The 13,655-nt window shown below is 38.9% G+C and overlaps 1 long non-coding RNA gene across 1 annotated transcript in view; it reads left to right on the plus strand.

Moving 5' to 3' along the window:
* Nucleotides 1-9,616: 9,616 nt before the first annotated feature.
* Nucleotides 9,617-13,655, plus strand: part of LOC127497903 (uncharacterized) — a 6,257-nt gene continuing 2,218 nt past the window's right edge. The window contains exons 1-2 of the long non-coding RNA XR_007925699.1: nt 9,617-9,749; nt 10,104-10,193. This is a non-coding gene — a long non-coding RNA (uncharacterized LOC127497903). The remainder of the gene's footprint in view (nt 9,750-10,103; nt 10,194-13,655) is intronic.

Raw genomic sequence — 13,655 nt, forward strand, 5'->3', positions numbered from 1 at the left:
GTTGGACGACCCTGGACGATAGCGGGGCGTGAAGATGCTTCTGCTAGTCAAATGAGAAAGAGAACAGCATGACCGTCTGTGTGGCTATATCTGTTTATCTATCTGTCTGTCTGTCTATCGCTCTCTATCTATCTATCTGTCTGTCTGTCTGTTTACTGTGTATATCGTTCTGTCTATCCATCATTCTTTCTATCTGTCTGTCTGTCTGTCCGTCTATCTATCTATATATCTGTATCTATCTATCTATCTATCTGTCTGTCTGTCTGTCTGTCTGTCTGTCGCTCTATCTGTTTGTCTACTCTATCTATCTATCTGTCTGTCGTTCTGTCTGTCGTTCTGTCTGTCTGTCTGTCTGTCTATCGTTCTGTCTGTCTATCGTTCTGTCTCTGTCTATCTGTCTATCGCTCTATCTGTTTGTCTACTCTATCTATCTGTATGTCATTCTGTCTGTCTGTATCTATCGTTCTGTCTCTGTCTATCTGTCTATCGTTCTGTCTATCGTTCTATCTATCATTCTATCTATCGTTCTGTCTGTCTATCGTTCTATCTATCGTTCTGTCTGTCTATCTATCGTTCTGTCTATCTATCGTTCTGCCTATCTATCGTTCTATCGTTCTATCTATTGTTCTGTCTGTCTATCTGTCTATCGTTCTGTCTATCGTTCTGTCTATCTATCGTTCTGTCTGTCTATCTATCTATCGTTCTATCGTTCTGTCTATCTATCGTTCTGTCTATCTATTGTTCTGCCTATCTATCTATCTATCTATCTATCTATCTATCTATCTATCTATCTATCTATCTACCTATTGTTCTGTCTATCTGTCTATCGTTCTGTCTATCGTTCTGTCTGTCTATCTATCTATCTATCTATCTATCTATCTATCTATCTATCTATCTATCGTTCTATCTATTGTTCTGTCTATCTGTCTATCGTTCTGTCTATCTATCGTTCTGCCTATCTATCTATCTATCTATCTATCTATCGTTCTGTCTATCTATCTGTCTATCTATCTATCTATCTATCTATCTATCTATCTATCTACCTATTGTTCTGTCTATCTATCTGTCTATCGTTCTGTCTATCGTTCTGTCTGTCTATCTATCTATCTATCTATCTATCTATCTATCTATCTATCTATCGTTCTATCTATTGTTCTGTCTATCTGTCTATCGTTCTGTCTATCTATCGTTCTGCCTATCTATCTATCTATCTATCTATCTATCTATCTATCTATCTATCTATCTATCTATCTATCTATCGTTCTGTCTATCTATCTGTCTATCTATCTGTCTATCTATCTGTCTATCGTTCTGTCTATCGTTCTGTCTATCTATCTATCTATCTATCTATCTATCTATCTATCTATCTATCTATCTATCTATCGTTCTATCTATTGTTCTGTCTATCTGTCTATCGTTCTGTCTATCTATCGTTCTGTCTGTCTATCTATCTTATCGTTCTGTCTGTCTATCTGTCGTTCTGTCTGTCTAGCTGTCTATCGTTCTGTCTATCTATCTATCGTTCTGTCTATCTATCATTCTGTCTATCTATCGTTCTGCCTATCTATCGTTCTATCGTTCTATCATTCTGTCTATCTATTGTTCTGTCTATCCATCCATCCACCATTCTGTCATTCTATCTATCTGTCTATCATTCTGTCGTTCTATCGTTCTATCTATCTATTGTTCTGTCTATCGTTCTGTCTATCCATCTGTTGTTCTATTTATCTTTATCTATCTATCTATCTATCTATCTATCTATCTGTTATTCTATCTATCATTCTATCATTCTGTCTATCTGTCTGTCGTTCTCCTCTCTAAAGTACAAGGCAATTAAAGTTGATAAATCACTGTGTAAATGCTCTATATTCACAGTTCTGTGAGGTCAGGTGACTCGGAGATGTTTGAGGAGTGAGGTCATGGTGTTTAGCAGCATGCGACTTGAGTCGATTAACATTAAACAAACGAGGTGCCTGTGTAAAGATGAGTCTCTCCGGAGCCGAGCGCTGACAGGCCCTGCTCCCGCGGGAGAGCTGATAGAGATGTTATTACATGGCAGAGGAGCTTCCTCGACGCTCCCAGCTCCTGTTATATAACATCTGAGCATGCTGAGCATTGCGTGTTACATGTATTTGCAGAGAAAATCTCAACCTGCTGCTTTTTTTCTCTTTCTCCTTCTCTTTCTCAATTGTTTGTACAGTGGGGTCCAAAAGTTTCAGATCACTAGTAAAATTACTTCAATTTTTTTGTTAGTAGCGGTCCAAAACAAAACTGACCTAAACTCTCCTGTGCATTGCTTGTTTCAACATAAAATGTAAAATATAATTATATATCTTATACTTTATTAATGTTAGTTCATTAGTTTATGTGGTTGAAACATGCAATACACACATTAGGGGTGTGTGTGTTTGTGTGTATAGGCCTCAATGTATACATATATATATGACACACACACACACACATTCCCTTTGGACCACCAATTGTCTCCTCTCAACCTTACAACCACAAATGAGATTTTGTTGCTCGTGTCTTAACAATGTACTTGCAACTCCAAAACACACACCTGCGACGCATACAAACACCCACACACACCCGTACACAGACATGATCTGCAAACAAAGCCCTTCCACAGCGAGTGTCACTGCCATCCGCTTTTGTTTGCTTGTCTTCACAGAAACATTTTCATTCAGAAAAGACCATTGTTTTTGCTGTTGTCTTCTGGAAATTCAGAGTAGCAATTTGTTCATCTCACTATTGAAGGTTTCTGCTAGTATGCGTTTTTGCGTAAGGCTCTTTTGTCTAACAAGATTAAATGATTTTTGAAACAAAGTTTGATCCTTGAAATCAGGGTATGAGCTGTTATAGTCTGTAACACCACTGAAAGCGTCATGCCCATACATTCTAGAAAGTTCTGCCAAATTCATTGCATGCTTGCTGAAATCAATAACAAGGAAATATTTAGTGCTTGTTTCTGTTTACATGTGTTGAGCTTGTCTGTTTTCTCTCACAGGAGAAGACGCAGGCTATGATCGGAATAGTATACTACTCATACTAGAAATGCAGTATACATTCTGTGTGAGGTATGTAAATTGTCTGGATTACACTACATTTACCAACATTAGTGGCATGCTAAACTGCATACCACATCCCATAATGCAATGCACTTGACTATTTTCCGTAAGTGATATTAACCACAATTTTTAACATTTTAACATTTCCACATGTTTTTATTTTTGTAATGCAAAATTTTTCCCCCAAGATACAGTGTAAGAAAAAAAAAATCTATAGAAAATCGGAACAGGTACTGGTAATTTATGGACATTTCCTTTAACACTAAAACACAGTGCAGTGCTCAAAATAACTCAAAATAGGGGTTAAAAACACCAGTGAAGAATCAGTATGGAAAAATTACTTGATTATTATTAACACAGTACATTGGGAACAACTTTTCTTTGTGTACTGCTGATTTTGAATGTCTGTCTTGACACCTTTGATTGGACTGCTGAATGTTTATATATATACTCTTAAAAAAATTTTCTACCCAAGTACTGGGTTGAGCCTTTTGGGTCATTATTTTTGGGGTTATTTTTCCAGTGTTTGGGTAGTTTTTGTGTTACCCAGATCCTGGGTCAGACGTAACAACCCAGTGTTTGGGTAGTTTTTGTGTTACTCAGATCCTGGGTCAGACGTAACAACCCAGTGTTTGGGTAGTTTTTGTGTTACTCAGATCCTGGGTCAGACGTAACAACCCAGTGTTTGGGTAGTTTTTGTGTTACCCAGCTCCTGGGTCAGACGTAACAACCCAGTGTTTGGGTAGTTTTTGTGTTACCCAGATCCTGGGTCAGACGTAACAACCCAGTGTTTGGGTAGTTTTTGTGTTACTCAGATCCTGGGTCAGACGTAACAACCCAGTGTTTGGGTAGTTTTTGTGTTACCCAGCTCCTGGGTCAGACGTAACAACCCGGTGTTTGGGTAGTTTTTGTGTTACCCAGATCCTGGGTCAGACGTAACAACCCGGTGTTTGGGTAGTTTTTGTGCTACCCAGCCCCTGGGTCAGACGTAACAACCCGGTGTTTGGGTAGTTTTTGTGTTACCCAGCCCCTGGGTCAGACGTAACAACCCGGTGTTTGGGTAGTTTTTGTGTTACTCAGATCCTGGGTCAGACGTAACAACCCAGTGTTTGGGTAGTTTTTGTGTTACTCAGATCCTGGGTCAGACGTAACAACCCAGTGTTTGGGTAGTTTTTGTGTTACCCAGCTCCTGGGTCAGACGTAACAACCCAGTGTTTGGGTAGTTTTTGTGTTACCCAGCTCCTGGGTCAGACGTAACAACCCAGTGTTTGGGTAGTGTTTGTGTTACCCAGCTCCTGGGTCAGACGTAACAACCCAGTGTTTGGGTAGTTTTTGTGTTACTCAGATCCTGGGTCAGACGTAACAACCCAGTGTTTGGGTAGTTTTTGTGTTACCCAGATCCTGGGTCAGACGTAACAACCCAGTGTTTGGGTAGTGTTTGTGTTACCCAGATCCTGGGTCAGACGTAACAACCCAGTGTTTGGGTAGTTTTTGTGTTACTCAGATCCTGGGTCAGATGTAACAACCCAGTGTTTGGGTAGTTTTTGTGTTACCAGATCCTGGGTCAGACGTAACAACCCAGTGTTTGGGTAGTTTTTGTGTTACCCAGATCCTTGGTCAGACGTAACAACCCAGTGTTTGGGTAGTTTTTGTGTTACCCAGATCCTGGGTCAGACGTAACAACCCAGTGTTTGGGTAGTTTTTGTGTTACCAGATCCTGGGTCAGACATAACAACCCAGCTTTTGGGTAGTGTTTGTGTTACCCAGATCCTGGGTCAGATGTAACAACCCAGTGTTTGGGTAGTTTTTGTGTTACCCAGATCCTGGGTCAGACGTAACAACCCAGTGTTTGGGTAGTTTTTGTGTTACTCAGATCCTGGGTCAGATGTAACAACCCAGTGTTTGGGTAGTTTTTGTGTTACCAGATCCTGGGTCAGACATAACAACCCAGCTTTTGGGTAGTGTTTGTGTTACCCAGATCCTGGGTCAGATGTAACAACCCAGGGGTTGAGTTATTTATTGTGGGCTTTTTTTGCCCTCTTCAGGAGAGAGCAGTGCAGCTCCATCAAATTGGTGCATTGCTTCGGTAAAATACAGGTTTGGTTTGTGTACATTTTATTTTATTTTATTTAGAAATTCGTTATTGTTCTGTATATCGTTTAATTTTATGCATAGCAACATACAGGGGCGCGATGTGAATCACCTAAACGAATGTCGTGACGGTCTTTTCGCGTGATGAAAACGCCTGATCCCTTGCATAAAAATGTGAAACACAGGCGGCGGTCTGAAGTTATCAGTTCCCCCGCCGAACGCGATCCTTCTCCGGTACGAGATCCAGCACCATTACAGTGGAAACAGGACAACAGAGACTGGTCCATTACACTTGAATTACTTCTAAATGTTTAATTTTTACTTCTAATATTTGTTAAACAAGATTAAATGTAGGCAATAAGTATTAAAAATTATTGAAAACAAAGGAATTATCATGCAAACCAGTGGTTGTGTGGAGTAAAATGTTAAGAGGATTTAAGTTAATCCATAAATATTAATTCATGTATAAAGTAAAAAAAAAATAAAAGCTAGTATTATAGTAAAAATGAATCAACCCATTATGCTGGGTTAAATAAACAACTCAATTTGCTGGGTAAAAATTAACCCAACATGTGTTGTCCTGTATTTACCCAGCCCCTGGGTTGTTTTTAACCCTGTTTTTTTTTTTTTTTTTTTTTTTTTTTTAGTGTTTTGTGACAAAAATGACTGGGATTTCATCCATATAATTTTGGAAAACTGCATGAAAATGCTGAATGGAGTTCTCTTGAACACATGTGATGGCAACCCTAGTATATAAAAAAATTATACCAAAGTCTATTTAAAATACATTTATTACATACTAAGTATACTTATAATCCATTAACATATTTATTGACATATCACTGACTTACTGATATAAACTTATAGTTAAACTTTATTTGGAGTATTTCTTTATTGCACAATACACATTTCTTAATATTATGCCTAAAAAGTTTTAATATCACTATTAATAAGGATTGTATGATTTTTGTATAATATCAGTCTTTAAATGCAAGATATTTAAAGTGTACCTACTGAATAGTTCCACTTTAGCACAATCAAATATACTTCAGTAAATGTTTAGTTGGACCTCAGCACTACTTCTGCACAATTAAACTGCATTAATTGTTTCAATTTAGCAGACTTTAAGTATACCAAAAGTAAAATTTCAGAGTATTTTTATTTAGCACATAAATATGTAAATGTATTTGTAGTATACTTAGGACAAAATAAATTTATTTCAAATACATTTTAGTTTTTCACTATAGGAAACACTGCTTTGTTTGCTAAATGTTTTATGTTTTTGCAATATTCCTTTATTTTTTATAAATTTGAGAATTGGCTGAAACATTGCTAGTATTGCATACTATTTGAAATGTTTATCCTTGCATAATTAATGAATCCTGTTTCACCATTTTAAAAATTGTGGGAAGTGTATGGGATCCCCTGCTCTCAGACCCTGCCGGCCCCTGTTTTCAATTATGTCACGTTTGCACTAATTTACACCTGTGCAACATTTGAATAATGAAGTGCATGGGTAACTGCTAAATGTGATCTTAACAATCTGCAAAGACGCATATCGCAGCGTCTTATGCCCACATTGTTTCTCTTAAGCGTTATGATTAAAATGGAGTAATGGCTCCATTGGAGCTCATTGGTTTGTCAGCGGTGGGTTCCTCGGTGTGCCGTACATCTCTGAACTCCTCACAAGCGGTAATGCCCCATCCGACAGTGTGATGGAGAGGTGGGTGTCATTACCGTATGTTTAAACAGCCGAGAGAGGCGGCTATCATTTAGTCGAACGAGCTCTCGGTGTGTCTGATGAGATGAGATGGAGAAACCCAGGGAGAGAGAAAGAGACATTTCAGAGGAATTCATTGACAGCGAATAACGTCACTTAATCAAGCGCGGTGGCACTTGTTTACCTTCCTCTCTCTCTGCGGCCGGTGTGCAGTGTATTATATGAAGAAATAATCGCATCCCGGTGGAGAGTAAATATGGGCTCTGTATATTCCAAATCAGCATCAACGTTTATCAGCCTGGCATGAAATCGCAAGTGTATGAATTTCTGATTGCTTGTTCGGAATATATGGCTATGATTTCAACTGGGTTTAACCTAGCGAATGGGTGGTTTTAACCCAGCGAATGGAAGGTTTTAACCCAGCGAATGGGGGTTTTAACCCAGCGAATGGGAGGTTTTAACCCAGCGAATGGTGGGTTTTAACCCAGCGAATGGGAGGTTTTAACCCAGCGAATGGGGGGTTTTAACCCAGCGAATGGGGGGTTTTAACCCAGCGAATGGGGGGTTTTAACCCAGCGAATGGGAGGTTTTAACCCAGCAAATGGGGGGTTTTAACCCAGCGAATGAGAGGTTTTAACCCAGCGAATGGGGGGATTTTAACCCAGAGAATGGGGGGTTTTAACCCAGAGAATGGGGGGTTTTAGCCCAGAGAATGGGAGGTTTTAACCCAGAGAATGGGGGTTTTAACCCAGCGAATGGGAGGTTTTAACCCAGCGAATGGGGGGTTTTAACCCAGCGAATGAGAGGTTTTAACCCAGCGAATGAGAGGTTTTAACCCAGCGAATGGGGGGGTTTTAACCCAGCGAATGGGGGGATTTTAACCCAGAGAATGGGGGGTTTTAGCCCAGAGAATGGGAGGTTTTAACCCAGCATCTTTTAGAGTGTAGTTCCGGTTCGTTCATCACACTGGAAATGGAAGTTAAGCACATTGCATTATGGGATGCAATACTAATTTCTGGTCCAATTTGGAAGAGCATACACAAAAATGCTGGGTTAAAAACAACCCAAGTTGGGTTGAAAATAGACAACCCCAGCAATTGGGTTTCTAACATACTTAGGATTTGGATTTCCAACATAATTTCCAACCTATTTTGGGTTCATTTTAAGCCAGCCATAATAGTCATTTTTAAACAATAGTTGGGTTAAATAAAACTACCCAGCAGGTTGGGCAAACATTAAAATTTAACCCAACCGCTGGGTTTGTCCATTTTCAACCCAACTTGGGTTGTTTTTATCTCAGCATTTTTTTAGCGTGTAAAATCAGCCTTGACTTTTAGCATCTCTTTTCCAGACCATTATGTGATTAGACCGTCAAACGGTAAGAGATTTTTGCACAAAATTGTAGTTATTTAGAAAAAATGCTTTTACTTTCAAGATGATAACTTGAAAATAAAATAAGGTCATGTGACAACAATAGGCCTATAACATACTGTGTGAAATGCATATTGTGAAATACACATTTTTCAGTAGGCAGAATAGCTGGTATTCTAATCCAAAACATGGAATAATTAATATAATTGCCCATTCCATTTGGTGATGTCATATCTTTGATCTAACATGAAGAATTGTTTTTCTTCTTGAGGATTTTACTTCATTTATACAGTATATAATGCATGTTTACTTTGACAACATGTAAAGTGGAACTTTACGCTTTTTATTCTACGAAACTGACTATTACATGCAGAAGCCATGGAGATGTTAATTGTGACCCTGTCAACAAAATGTTTTCCAGCTTCAAAACCCGTTTTACTTCCATAATCTGATTGGAGAAAGTTAAGATCCATGTCTGTTCTCTCTGGCTCCCATGTGAATATCTGTGCTGTTTTTCTGTGCATCGAACGTCAAGCATTTTGCTGTCTAGTCCTAGCTGGAGGTTCTCTGTGAACTCTGCAGAAACATTTAGTGTAATGTCAGCGGGAAACTCAACATTTTTATGTCTTACATAATTTAAGGCTTTCTGGCTATAGACTGAGAAACATTAAAGTCTGAAGTGCTGTGGTTTGTACACACGAGTGACTTCGCTCCGGATGGCCTCTTGTGTTCAAAGGTCTGCGGTGGCGACCGAAGCCGAATGATTGCTTCCACCGTGACAGCCGTGGTTTGAAAGGAATAGACAAAGTGTACTGTACTCAAACCAATAATGAGTTCCAAATGTTTACTATGCAATCCCCAGGAGGGACAGCCTTCGCTGGCGAATAAATTCATGCATTTAGAAAATGCGACTGCATGTGAATTTTAAAACACGGCCCATATGTTAATGTTCCTTAATGCAGGAAGTTTAAAGGAGTGAGATTTGTTTGAAGGGGAAGATGCATCGTAATCGCAGAATGAAGAATCCGGTTTGCTTTGGCAAATTGGGTGAAAACCGCACGGAGCGAGCATTCGTGTGAGAGCACGCTGTACACAACGCTTTCAAAAAAGCAAGCGCCGTGAGTTCTGCACAGCTCCGTTAATTAGCGGTCTGCCCGTTACAGTGGCCGCGAACTTAATTTATACCATGTCAGATCACACCGTCTCCATTTATATTGGAGAAAAGAAAAACACTTGTTACCAAAATACATTCTTGAGTGGAATTGTTTGCACTTAATTCGTTTATATTCTATTTCAGTGCATGCACAGCATTTAACGCTTTTGTTTCTTCCCTTTCCTCCTGTTCTGGTGTGTTCAGTTCTTCCAGAGATCCGCAGGCAGCCCAATAAACTGTTCAAACTGAAGAATCTACTGTGGCTTTGGGAAATAAAATTTTCAATTTGCACAACCATTGGAGAGCTGTTTTAACACCATCTCTGGCCCTTCTGAGACACCAGGTGATGTTTTTCCAGGCAGTGCTTTTAAATTATGAACATTTTGCTATTAGATTTAGAAGAGAAGAGTACTAACTGAGATGTCTAGATAATAGTTAAGTGGTAACAGGACAATGAAGTGCAGCTTTCTGTCATAAACTTACTTTTGTGTGTTCTCAGGAATGATTAACAAGCCATTGCTTTGTTCAATCAGTTTTGGCTTGGTTTAATGACCTACTTAAGTAAAATAAATGGGAGTTTTGTGGCTTTTAGTCCATGTCTGTTAGCTTTGAGAATGTTTATAAAGTTGACTAAGTCCGTTTTTTAGTGAATGTTGGAGCAGATATATGCATTTAATTTACATAGTTTCTCTTCCAGGAAAAAGGACCAAAAAATATTAGTGACTCATCTTGGTGTGTACATGACAACGTCCCTCATATCACCTGCCTCCGACTATATGAGCTCAAGGTACGTCTGTTTAGTATTAGTTAACACTACTGGTAGATGCATAACCTGATATTTCTCTGTTGTCAGCCATTCAATAGTATTGCATTATTATTGCATCATTTTTTATATTTCATTTTCATATTTTAGTAGATGTTTTACCTGAGCATGGATGCATTTATTTATTTGTTTGTTTATTTTTCTCTGTTGTCAGCCATTCAGTAGTATTGCATTGCATCATTTTTCCTTTTTTGTTGCAATTTTTAATTTTCATATTTTAGTAGACGTACTAACTGAGCATATTTTTATTTTTTTTATTTTCTCTGTTGTCAGCCATTCAAAAGTATTGCATTATTATTAAATATTTTTTCCTTTTTTTTTGGCAGTTTTTAATTTTCATATTTTAGTAGATTTTCTACCTGAGCATTTTTATTCATTTATTTATTTATTTATTTATTTTCTCTGTTGTCAGCCATTCAAAAGTATTGCATTATTTTTGCATATTTTCTTCTTTTTTGGCAATTTTTCATTTTCATATTTTAGTATATATTTAACCTGAGCATGCGTTATTTATTTATTTATTTATTTAATTTTTTTCTGTGTCGTCAGCCATTCAAAAATATTGCATTATTATTGCATATTTTTTCCTTTTTTTCTTTTTTTTTGGTGAATTTTTTATTTTCATGTTTTAGTAGATGTTTTACCTTACCATGCATTATTTATTTATTTAAATTTATTACTTACATTTATGTATGTATGTATTTATTTTTTATTTATTTTTGGCTGGTGGAATGAATGCATGAATGTAATTTTCATGAATGCATAAATCTTTTATTTTGGTCTGTTGTCACGGCTCATGATAGTTGATAATGGAGGCTATTGGCTATTCAAACCCAATTGGCCCCACCTTCCTGTTTCATTAGTAAATACATCAAGATGAGTTTATTTTTATGGAATACTGCTCATGTTTGACAACTTCGTGTCGAGTTTGTTTTAAAGGAATCATTCACCCAGACATGAATATTAACTCACTCTCATATTGTTTCAACCTGTTGCTATTTTCTTTCGTCCATCAAAAACAAAATGTGATCTTATGAATGTCCGAGCAGCTCTTTAACATACAGGGACAACAGAAGCAGGAGATGATTTATACCAAAAATGACAAATAAACAGCATAAACGTATCATAAAAGTAGTGTACTCCTCCAATTGTCTTATTTCACTAAATCAGATCAGCTAATTGAAAATGGTAAATGGCTAAATGAATATAATTTGTTTTACATGACCTATTGTTTCACCAGTGCGTCATCAAGCTACTTTTAATCCTTTAGCCTGACTTGGCTTCAGTACTTTTAATTAGGCCTAATTATTTCACTCATTTATTCATTTATTTTGCGAGGAGTATCAAACACCTTGAAGCGAGTGATGATCTTGATTTACAGTATACACCCCTGCTCTCTAGTGCACTTTTTTGGTAAATGTTAATTCATTGTTCTATATGATGGTCATGAGTTTATGACTTTCCACAAATACACACACTTTTCAAAAGCATTAAAGACACAAATCCCTTGTATGTTTGTGTTGTATAAACTATTAATATTATAAAACGAACCCAGCATGAAATCTATCTAGTTTAAACACCAAATGTAAAAGTATAAAATACTCCAAAACATTTAGTAACTGTTTTAGGATGTGACAGGAGCAGAAACAGCAGCCAATGGGAATCTGTGGAATGAAAACTGGTATCAGTAGGCTGTTCCAGTTCATTAAATGGCAAACTTATATATTCATTTATGAAAAGCTACATAAAAAACAGCGTTACCTTGTGCCATCTCATCTGTCAGGCATTTAAGTTTCAACCATCAAACGCATAGTGCGACAACAAGGGGGCGTGGCCTGAAACCGCATTACAATATAAGGGCATTGGCTCCTCATAATGGAGGGGGCGTGGCCTGAAACCGCATTACAATATAAGGGCATTGGCTCCTCATAATGGAGGGGGCGTGGCCTGAAACCGCATTACAATATAAGGGCATTGGGTCCTCATAATGTAGGGGGCGTGGCCTGAAACCGCATTACAATATAAGGGCATTGGGTCCTCATAATGTAGGGGGTGTGGCCTGAAACATGAAACCACATTACAATATAAGGGCATTGGGTCCTCATAATGTAGGGGGCGTGGCCTGAAACCGCATTACAATATAAGGGCATTGGGTCCTCATAATGTAGGGGGTGTGGCCTGAAACCTGAAACCACATTACAATATAAGGGCATTGGGTCCTCATAATGTAGGGGGTGTGGCCTGAAACCTGAAACCACATTACAATATAAGGGCATTGGGTCCTCATAATGTAGGGGGCGTGGCCTGAAACCTGAAACCACATTACAATATAAGGGCATTGGGTCCTCATAATGTAGGGGGCGTGGCCTGAAACTGCATTACAATATAAGGGCATTGGGTCCTCATAATGTAGGGGGCGTGGCCTGAAACTGCATTACAATATAAGGGCATTGGGTCTTCACAATGTAGGGGGCGTGGCCTGAAACCTGAAACTGCGTTACAATATAAGGGCATTGGGTCCTCATAATGTAGGGGGTGTGGCCTGAAACCTGAAACCACATTACAATATAAGGGCATTGGGTCCTCATAATGTAGGGGGCGTGGCCTGAAACCTGAAACCACATTACAATATAAGGGCATTGGGTCCTCATAATGTAGGGGGCGTGGCCTGAAACTGCATTACAATATAAGGGCATTGGGTCCTCATAATGTAGGGGGCGTGGCCTGAAACTGCATTACAATATAAGGGCATTGGGTCTTCACAATGTAGGGGGCGTGGCCTGAAACCTGAAACTGCGTTACAATATAAGGGCATTGGGTCCTCATAATGGAGGGGGCGTGGCCTGAAACTGCATTACAATATAAGGGCATTGGGTCCTCATAATGGAGGGGGCGTGGCCTGAAACCGCATTACAATATAAGGGCTTTGGGACCTCATAATGTAGGGGGCGTGGCCTGAAACCGCATTACAATATAAGGGCTTTGGGACCTCATAATGGAGGGGGCGTGGCCTGAAACTGCATTACAATATAAGGGCTTTGGGACCTCATAATGGAGGGGGCGTGGCCTGAAACTGCATTACAATATAAAGGCATTGGGTCCTCATAATGTAGGGGGCGTGGCCTGAAACCGCATTACAATATAAGGGCATTGGGTCTTCATAATGTAGGGGGCGTGGCCTGAAACCTGAAACCGCATTACAATATAAGGGCATTGGGTCCTCATAATGTAGGGGGCGTGGCCTGAAACCGCATTACAATATAAGGGCATTAGGTCTTCATAATGTAGGGGGCGTGGCCTGAAACCTGAAACCGTATTACAATATAAGGGCATTGGGTCCTCATAATGGAGGGGGCGTGGCCTGAAACTGCATTACAATATAAGGGCATTGGGCCTCATAATGTAGAGGGCGTGGCCTGAAACCTG

This window comes from Ctenopharyngodon idella, chromosome 16 (genome assembly GCF_019924925.1).
Source record: "Ctenopharyngodon idella isolate HZGC_01 chromosome 16, HZGC01, whole genome shotgun sequence".
Taxonomy (NCBI): Eukaryota; Metazoa; Chordata; class Actinopteri; order Cypriniformes; family Xenocyprididae; genus Ctenopharyngodon; species Ctenopharyngodon idella.